This window comes from Mandrillus leucophaeus, unplaced genomic scaffold (genome assembly GCF_000951045.1).
Source record: "Mandrillus leucophaeus isolate KB7577 unplaced genomic scaffold, Mleu.le_1.0 Scaffold117, whole genome shotgun sequence".
Classification (NCBI taxonomy): domain Eukaryota; kingdom Metazoa; phylum Chordata; class Mammalia; order Primates; family Cercopithecidae; genus Mandrillus; species Mandrillus leucophaeus.
In genome coordinates, this window is record NW_012099987.1 from 357,213 (window position 1) to 366,851 (window position 9,639).

The 9,639-nt window shown below is 42.6% G+C and overlaps 1 long non-coding RNA gene across 1 annotated transcript; it reads right to left on the reverse strand.

Moving 5' to 3' along the window:
- Window positions 1–1,654: 1,654 nt before the first annotated feature.
- On the reverse strand, window positions 1,655–6,953 carry LOC105553733. Its single transcript, XR_001008205.1, has 3 exons — window positions 6,487–6,953; window positions 4,557–4,649; window positions 1,655–1,709 (listed from the first exon to the last, which is right to left on the reverse strand). It is a non-coding gene; the product is annotated as an uncharacterized LOC105553733 (long non-coding RNA).
- Window positions 6,954–9,639: the final 2,686 nt, after the last annotated feature.

Consider the following 9,639-nt stretch of genomic DNA (forward strand, 5'->3'; position numbering starts at 1 on the left):
AGAACAATTTCATTGAAAATAAAATTTTTTAAATCTCATTTAAAAATGTATTCTCTAGATAATTCATCTAATTTACTAGACTTAGTACTAAATGCCACTTTTTTCCCCTAAAGTCTAAAGTTCATCATCAAAGTATAAAGATGTACTATCCCTGAAAACCCTCTGACCCTCAGGGCTGGTAGTTTCTACAGAAAAGTTTCAAAGTATTCAGCAAGGATAATAAATTCAAAATGAGTATGAATATTGCTTTTCAAGGTGAAAACTTAGAAGGTTGTAGCCCTCAAAATTGAGCTAGCATCTCAGTGTACTTTTTAACTCCTGTCACATTATTTCATGGTCATGCCTTCCATTTCAGGTCAATAAAGAAGCTACTCGGCTGAAATAATTCATTATTTTCTTTCTTTTTTGTTTTGAAACAGAGTTTTGCTCTTGTTGCCCAGGCTGGAGTGCAATGGCACAATCTCGGCCTCCCGGGTTCAAGCAATTCTCCTGCCTCAGCCTCCCGAGTAGCTGGGATTATAGGTATGCACCACCACGCCCAGCTAATTTTGTATTTTTAGTAGAGATGGGGTTTCTCCATGTTGGTCAGGCTGGTCTCGAACTTCTGACCTCAGGTGATCTGCCCACCTCGGCCTGCCAAAGTGCTGGGATTAGAGGCGTGAGCCACTGCACCCAGCCAATAACTCATTATTTTCAAACTGTATTTTATTTATTCCTAACCTGCCCTCTAATTCTTAATAGGAAAAAATAACACCACCTCCTAGACTGTTACAAAATCTGTTTTTAAATTTTCATGTTCTTTATATTTCTTTTCTTATACATAAGATAGCTAATTAAGTTCCTTGTTTGAAAGGCCTTTCTGAGATGCTGGCTTTCTTAAAACTTTGTACTAACCAGGCAATGGAGCCCTTACCTGTATCATCTTATTTCATCCTTATAATAAAGCTGTGTAATAGGTGCATTTTTAAATCTGATTTTCTAGATAAGGAAACTGAGGTTCAGAGAAGTATTCAAGGTTCTCAGAGTCAGAAGGTGTCAAAGAGTGGACACGCAAACCCAAATATTTCCAGCTCTGGCACCCTCACACTGATGACTGAACCACACTGCCTCTTCGGTTGCCCAGTATCTAGGTATGCCAACCAAGCACTTTCCTGGCATCTTAAATGGGGGTAGAAAAGCTTAAGTTTAGATCTTGTGGTGTTTTAGGAAGAGCACAAATGGTTTGTAAGGAAAATTCCTTTAGTAATTATCTAATTTCAAATTGTGGATGAAAACTCAAATATCCTGCCTCCAGGGGAAGAAGGAAATATTGCAATCCACATAAAACTAAACCAATCTGCTTCTCTGTACTGTCCACGCACGGTAAGAAAATTTTCTTTTTTCCCAAATACTTTCATTGTTGCTACTAATCATAGTGCCATTACTGTTGAGTACTTTATGATTTGCCAAATACTTTTGTCCCAACTTTTAATTTTGCAAATTTTTGAGTCTCCAAAAATGTTAAATAGTAGCACAATGAACACCTACCTGTACCTCTCTCACCTATATTCACTTCTTATTAAGATTTTGCCTCATTTACTTTATATTTGTACATTTCTGATGAGGCATTTGGGAGTAAGTGCAGACATTATGACACTTTGTCCCTAAATATTTCAGCAGCATTCTCCTAAGAATAAGGACTTTCTTCTTAAACAACACCACCATCAAATCTATGAAAATTAAAAATAATTCTTTAATACTATTTAATATCTAGCCAATACTTAGTCTTTCTCAATTGTACTCAAATGTGTTCTACAGCTTTTATAAATCCAGAATTCAATTAAGGTTCATGCATTTATTTGGTTCTCATATCTCTTTAGTTGTTTTTATCTGTAACTGTCCCACCACCACGTTTTTCATGACGTGGACATTTTGAAGAGCAGAGGACTGTTGTGTTAAAAAATGCCCCACTTTCTAGGCTTACCTATTTTGTTTCCTTATAACAAGATCCAGGATAAACATCTTTCTCAAGAATATTATGCAGATTATGTATATTTTTTATTTGCTTATAGAGGAGAAACATTAGGTTGTCTCATTTTGGGTGCTGATAATTTTGATCTTTTGATTAAGGAGGTGAGTGCCATTTCTCTCCATTATAAAGGTACATTTTCCTCTTTGTAATTAGTAATAATCTGTTGTGTAACAATTTGAGACTCTGTAAATATCCTATTCTCCAATTAACTTTCACCCAATCATTTTAGCATCCATAGATGATTCTTTTCTTTTCGGAAACAATTATTAAAATAGAGAGTGGCTGGGCACAGTGGCTCATGCCTGTAATCTCAGCACTTTGGGAAGCCAAGATGGACCAATCACTTGAGCCCAGGGGTTCAAGACTAGCCTGGGCAACATGGCAAAACGCCATCTCTACAAAAAAATATACAAAAATTATCCAGGCATGGTGGTGTGCACCTATAGTCCCAGCTACTCAGGAGGTGAGGTGGGAGGATAAACTGAGCAAAGGACGTCAAGGGTGTAATGACACAACTGTGCTACAGCCTGGGCAACAGAGCAATACCCTGTCTCAAAAACAAATAAATAAAATGGGGGGTGCAGAATGGTGATTTTCAAACAGCTATTTCTTATACATTAATTAGGTGGCATTATTCATAAAGATGAGCAGTCCATTTTATCTATAAAGGGGGGCTTTAATTAATTTTAAAATATTTAGCCTTTCCTGATAATAAAACTCATGTTCAATATAGACAACTTTCAAAAATATAGAAAAGACCAAAGAAAAGCGTATTAACTCATAATGCCACCATTCTTAGCCACTATTAACATGTGATGTGTATATATCCTTCATTCTTTTTCTATTTATATGTTTTTGTTTATTTGTTTTTGTTTGTTTTGAGAAGGAGTCTTGCTCGGTCGCCCAGGCTGGAGGGCAGTGGCGTGATCTCGGCTCACTGCAAGCTCCGCCTCCCGGGTTCACGCCATTCTCCCACCTCAGCCTCCCCAACAGCTGGGACTACAGGCGCCCACCACCACGCCCGGCTAATTCTTTTGTATTTTTAGTAGAAACGGGGTTTCACTGTGTTAGCCAGAATGGATGTGTATTGTTGTATAAAAGTGGGATTGTACTCTATCAGCTTTTGTGAAGCCTGTTTTTTTACTTATGATTTTCAGATATCACTGAAATCTTATATGACAACTGTTTTTTTTTGTTTTTTTTTTTGAGACAGGGCCTCACTCAGTCACCCAGTCTGGAGTGCAGTGACACAATCTTGGCTCACTGCAACTTCCACCTCCTGGGTTCAAGCAATTCTACTGCCTCAGCCTCATGAGTAGCTGGGATTACCAGCTGTCACCACCATGCCCAGCTAGTTTTTGTATTTTAAGTAAAGACCAGGTTTTACCATGTTGGCCAGGCTGGTCTGGAACTCCTGACTTCAAGTGATCCACCTGCCTCGGCCTCCCAAAGTGCTGACAGCCAATGCACCCAGCCCTTATATGAAAACACTGTTAATAATTTTATAGAATCCTATCAAGGAGAATGATCATGACCTATTTAACATATCTACTATTGTTACAAATTTTGGTTACTTCTAATGTTTTATATTCTAAATACTTCTTCAATGAGTATTCTTGTTAACTCTTTAAACCCTTTTTGAGTATTTCTTGTGGGGTTTTTGAGTTAAAGCCTAGGTAAAACAGTTTAAATATTCTAATATTGTGAATTTCTGTGAGAAAGCTTAATATGTTCAAACTTTGATAAGACAACTTCAATACAGTGAGACTTTAAAATCATATTCTCACCCATAAGACAGATTCCAAAGAAGAGACCCAGATATCTCATGTACCTACTGGGATTATTGTGCTGTTTGAGAATGAGCTGCTTACACAGCATTTCACTAAAGTTTATTATAACTCTAATAAGCAGGTTGTCCATTAGATCTAAGAATCTGAACAAATTGGTGACATGGTCTCTACAGCAATGAGTCAGATGCTGTTAGAATCTGGTCGGGCGCAGTGGCTCATGCCTGTAATCCCAGCACTTTGGGAGGCCAAGGCAGGCGGATCACCTGGGGTCAGGAGTTTGAGAGCAGCCTGGCCAACATAGCGAAATCCCATCTCTACTAAAAATACAAAAAAAAATTAGCCAGGCGTGGTGGTCGGCACCTGTTATCCCAGCTACTTGGGAGGCTGAGACACAAGAATCGCTTGAACCTGGGCGGCAGACGTTGGCAGTGAGCCGAGATCATGCCACTGCACTCCAACTTGCGTGACAGAGTCAGACTCTGTCTCAATAAAAAGAAAAAAAAAATTATCTGTGAACACTCCACAGAACGATCCTGCAAAATGGGCCAGTCTCATGCAAAGGGACATTTTCACAATCACTCTCATTGTGTTTCTGGTGTAAGAACCTTAAGCTAAAATCACCTTTTTCTGATGGAATTTTGGTCATGGGCAGTACGAAAATTAAAGCCACAATTCAAAGACAGGGAGCAGTGACTGCATCTGATGGATGATAAGCCAGAGAAAATAGCAGCCAACAACCCTTACACATAGTGTACCTGGCCCTGTGCTAAAATGCTGTGTCCACGTTGCCTCATTTAAGCCTCAGGACAAACTTCTGAGTGAAGTGCCATCATTACACCTGTTTCTAGCTGAGACAAAAAAAAAAAAAAAAAAGTAGAAGTTAAAAGAAATGACCAAGGAAAGTTCTCCGTGTGCGTTAAGTTTTCTATGTGGGATCCCCTGGAGAGTGGGGATCCTGACTTATTTTTCTCAGTCTCCCCTGGCGCTAGCCAGAGTGCTCAATTCATATCACTAAATGATTGTGAAAGGGAAGTAAATGTAGATTTCTGAATTTTTCATTCTATCAAGTGTGCTTGGAGGAATATGCTTCAGCAAGAGGCCACATGCTTTTACCTCACAGGTGACAGAGGGATCATGCATGAAGACAGCTACTTCTGGTTGTCTGGTAGAGCTGATGATGTTGCCAATGCATTGGGTCAGATTGTGAATGCTGTGGTTATTGCTATTGAGCCTGGGGCTGTGGGAGTCTGGAGAAGACTCTGGACTGCTTCCAATACATAGGAATATCTCTAAAGTGTAGAAAATGCAAACAACCAAAAAAAAAAAAAACCTCATCCACAATCTCATATTTTGGAGTATATTCTTCTAATCTTCTTTCTTTTTATATGTAGCTTTTTTTTTTTTTTTCTTGGTAGAAGTGAGTTCAGGGAGAAATGCTCTAGCATAACTTGCCTTTTTCACTCAACGATGTAATAGAAATATTTTTCTGGGCAATTAAATATAAAAATTCACTTTTTAAATTAGTTTATCATGACCAATAAGTACACAGATCTTACATGAATAGCTCAATGGATGTCTACACACATACACACCCCTGTAACCATCTAGATCAAGATATAGGATACTTTTTGCCTCCTGGGCTCTCATTCATGTCCTCATACCTCTGTGCAAGCTATACTTCTTTCATGAACTTTGGGCTGAATTTCTATGCCTAAAGACAGTTTCAGAGATTGAGAAAAGACAACTAAATTCTAAGGAGCAATAAATTCCAAGGGCAGATGGTGGCAAGTAGATACCATGGGTCATCCTGATTCAGAGCTTGCTGACCACAAAAATCACAGGAATATTGAGAAATAGAAATCAAGATCTAGGCTTTATGGGCTCATTGCTATTACATGCCACTGCTCCTGGGACGTGAGTCAAAAAAGGTGCTTTCTCACCACTATTCCACTCTGATCCTTGACCCAATTAAACAATCCCAACTAAATTTTGCTCATGAAGTCTCTCTCCCTTGACCACTCCTTGTTGCAACAGCAGTGAACCAAGTGCTTGCCTCTGCCTCTAACTGCTATCAATTTTTACTTTGAGCCCCTCCCCCATAAATAGCCATTATTCTGACTTCTAAAGTGCAGGTCAAATTTGCCTGTTCCCGAACTTCATATAATGGAATCATACAGTTTGCACTCTTTTGTGTCTGTCTTCTCACAAAATAATGCCTGGACAATTCATTTATGTTGTTGTATGAATCAACAGTCCATTCTTTTTCATTGCTATACAGAATTCCATTATATGAATACACGCAGAATTTATCCATTCTTATGTTAATGGTGACTGAGGTTGTTTCCAATTTAAGAATGCCTCCTTTGCCCAACACCGCTGCACGTGGGAAGTTAGGCATTTTCTCTCACCCTTCGGATTGAGTGTATGGGTGGTTGAGAGGCGTCGATTCCCAAGACCCTCTCGCAGCTCTCACAGCAGGCGTCGCAAAAGAGTTTGCACCACTCCAAACAGTCAAAACGAGTCATCCCCCCACCCCACCCCCGCCTTCTCTGGATTTTAAAGACTGAGTAGGAGGAGAAAATGGGGACGGAGTTCCCCTGGTTAATTCATTTATCTTAAGTTCTCGTAACCAAACTAGGCCCTCAGTTGAGGCTTTTGACCCTCAAAGTTCTTTTCGCTTCGTACAGTGAGATCAGAATCCCTGAAAAGAAGCTGCTTGCCCTCCCCGGCTTACCATCCTTGGGCACTCGGCAGTGCGGGGATGCGGCTGCCCTATTTCCCGCGTAGAAACAACTGCAGGTGGCGCCGCCCGCTTAAGAGTGCAGAACTGTGGCCCTGAGCCAAGCTGGGGCAAATATGGAAGACGCGGGATGAGAGAGGGTGGGGCGAAAGGACGCTATGAAGATTCCTGGAGGGAGGGACCAGAGCAGAGGCGGTGAGTGGCAGGAGGAGGCAAATGTTCCCGCGACCGGGAACTTTATCGAGTTGAAGTTTCCTCTGCCGTCGCCTCCTGCTCGCGAGCAGAGCTGAGCCTGTTGTGCGGCCTTTCTGGAAAGCAGGTCGCCACTACCCTCGGCTTGGGACGCCGGCCCGCAAGGAGCCTCGGGGACTCACGCATGGCCGCGTCTGAATCTGGCAACGCAGTGCGACTCTGCCGCGCATGCGCAGCTCCGTCCCCTTCAGAGGCGCGCGTGTGCTCGTGGAGGGGGCGCTTCCTCCAAAAGGAAAGCCAGAGGCGCTCAGGCCTAGATTGCCTCGCCAACCCCCTGCGCCCTCTCCTACAGACTGGTGCATAGTATTTTTAAAACATCTGCGAGGACGACGTCTTTCTGCGAGCCTGAGGAAGGGGCAAAACCAGGGGAAGAGGTGAGATGTATCCAGTTAACCAGGTAGAAATTGTACCTCCGGGACTCATCAAGGCCAAATATAAATGTTGCGTGCTTTTTTTTTTGTTTTTTTGAGACTGAGTCTCGCTATTGTCGCCCAGGCTGGAGTGCAATGGCACAATATCGGCTCACTGCAACCTCTGCCTACTGGGTTCAAGCGAGTCCCCTGCCTCAGCTGCGATTGATTACAGGCGCCCGCCACCACGCCCGGCTTTTTTTTGTTTGTTTTGTTTTTTTGTTTTTTTAAGTAGAGACAGGGTTTCACCATGTTGACCAGGCTGGTCTCTAACTCCAGACCTCAGGTGATCCGCCTGCCTCAGCCTCCCAAAGTGCTGGGATTACAGGCGTGAGCCACCATACCTGGCCAAAAGTTGTGTGTTTACCAGGGACAACCCTGTGCTTTGAGTTCTCCCTGAGCTGTCAATCTCCTGTTATTACTAATCTGTCTACAGATGAGTAAACTAAGGTTCAGAGAGATTACATGACTTATCCATGTTATACAGTGATCAAGAAGTGGAGCCAGGATTTGAACCCATGAAGTCCCACTCCAAATTCTTTCATATAAGTTTACACGGAAAAAAAATCAGATAAGATGTTCAGGTGCCCTCTTTCCTGCCTGCTTAAAAAAAAAAAAAAAAAAAAAGCTGAAAGAATTTTTTAATTGTTTTTGTTTTCATAATTGATAATCGTGTGGGGAGTACTGATTCCCCAAGTGGGTCACAAGGAGTTATCCTGAGCAGGAATGCTCTTGCTGTCCCCCTTGCTCCTGTACTCATACAGTCTATCTCTTGAGGATACAGCACCAAGTAAATTTCACCGATTGAGTGCTCCTATGTTCTAGAAAATGGCGCTCTACACTCACAAGGGCACGTATATAAATTGGCATTTCAACTATGTCTTCAACAGGCCATACCATCGCTCTTTTATGCTGGCCATTTCTGGGTGGTGCAGAATGTGATAGATCCAGTGGACTCCGTGGTCATGTGCCCACTGCTGTGCCTCCTTTGCAGTAAAATGGGTCCTTGGTCCCACAAAGCCGTGTGGGATCCTTCGCTGGTGGATCTAAAGGTCTTTATGTCCTCAGAAAGTGTTGTGTTTGAGGCCCTGTGGACAGCAAAGGCAAACCCAACATACTATATGGGTCTATTTCTGACTAAATACATAAATCATTGCACTTTCCAAAATGGAAGGGATCCAAGCTAGTCAGCTTGCCACCAAGCGGCTTAGCTGGTGTCTTCAAAGATAGCACTGTTCAGTTGGTCATTCTTGCTGGAAGGTTAAACATTTGGCAGCAGCAATAGCTAGATCGGCCTTGAAATAGAAGCCCATCTTTACTGCAACCACGTAGAGCCTCTATCGCCGACAATCATGGCTACTCCACCCACGCACCCATTATGCCAACATAGGGGTGGCCAACAACAGGCTGGCTCATGTCCATTGGCTAATTCATTTCGTCAACCTGATCCCTTACTGTCTCTTCCATGGTTTATTCTAATGAGGGTTAACAGAGGTCCATCCACATTCTTCTAGTCCAGACCTTCTTGTCCTGATCTTCTCATCTTTCCCCTCTGATCAGCCAACCACGTCATTCACCACTGTCCATAAGTCCAGACACATTTATACTGAAGCCACTCCTCTTGCCACAGAAAGTAGATCATTAGGAACACTACCGGAAGCTCTGCCCAGTGGGAGGACTTCTTTTCTTCTTACAAGGGCAGCTCAAAAAGTACAGCAGTGCAGCCACCATTTCAGCATGCCCCCACATGCCTAGCCAACTCATCCATGAATCAAGTGTGGGCTTCCTCTTCCACCATCTGCTGCTCATATGGGATCCCCTGTCAGCCATGGGGAAGAGCTGAGGGAGGGGCACAGCAGTAGACAGCATGAGGATCCAGGCTTCTGTGCTCCTACAGTTCACGTATTTCCTTCAGCCCTGCTCAAGTCGTCCTTCCATCTCATGAGGGATTGCTCTTGGAGATGCCTGACCTTCTGACCTAATGAGAATGAGAGAACCCAAATCATGATGAGCAGTTCTGCCACCTGATGTCCCACGGTCAGGGTTTTGTCTCTATCCAAGCTATGGAAGAATGCCAGGAGTTATTTTATGAAAAGCATAAAGTTCTGTACTGCAGATGGCGGTCTTGTTCTAGAACCCAAGGGGCTTGGGTTTTTATTCTCCCACTGGTTCACCATCTTGAAAACTCTGACATCGTAGGATCTCCTAGATCATATGAACCAAGCACAGAGCCACTTCTACCACAGCCTGCACCTGCTGCAGATCACTCTTCTGCTCTGGGCCGGATCAAAACTGGCAGCCTTGAAGGGAAGCAGAAATCCAAAATGTCTTTAAGATGAGTTTAAAGTTGTGTTGTTCAATACAGTAGCCACTACCCCCATGTGTCTACTGAGCACTTGACATGTGGCTTGTGACAAATGTTGACACGATAATACA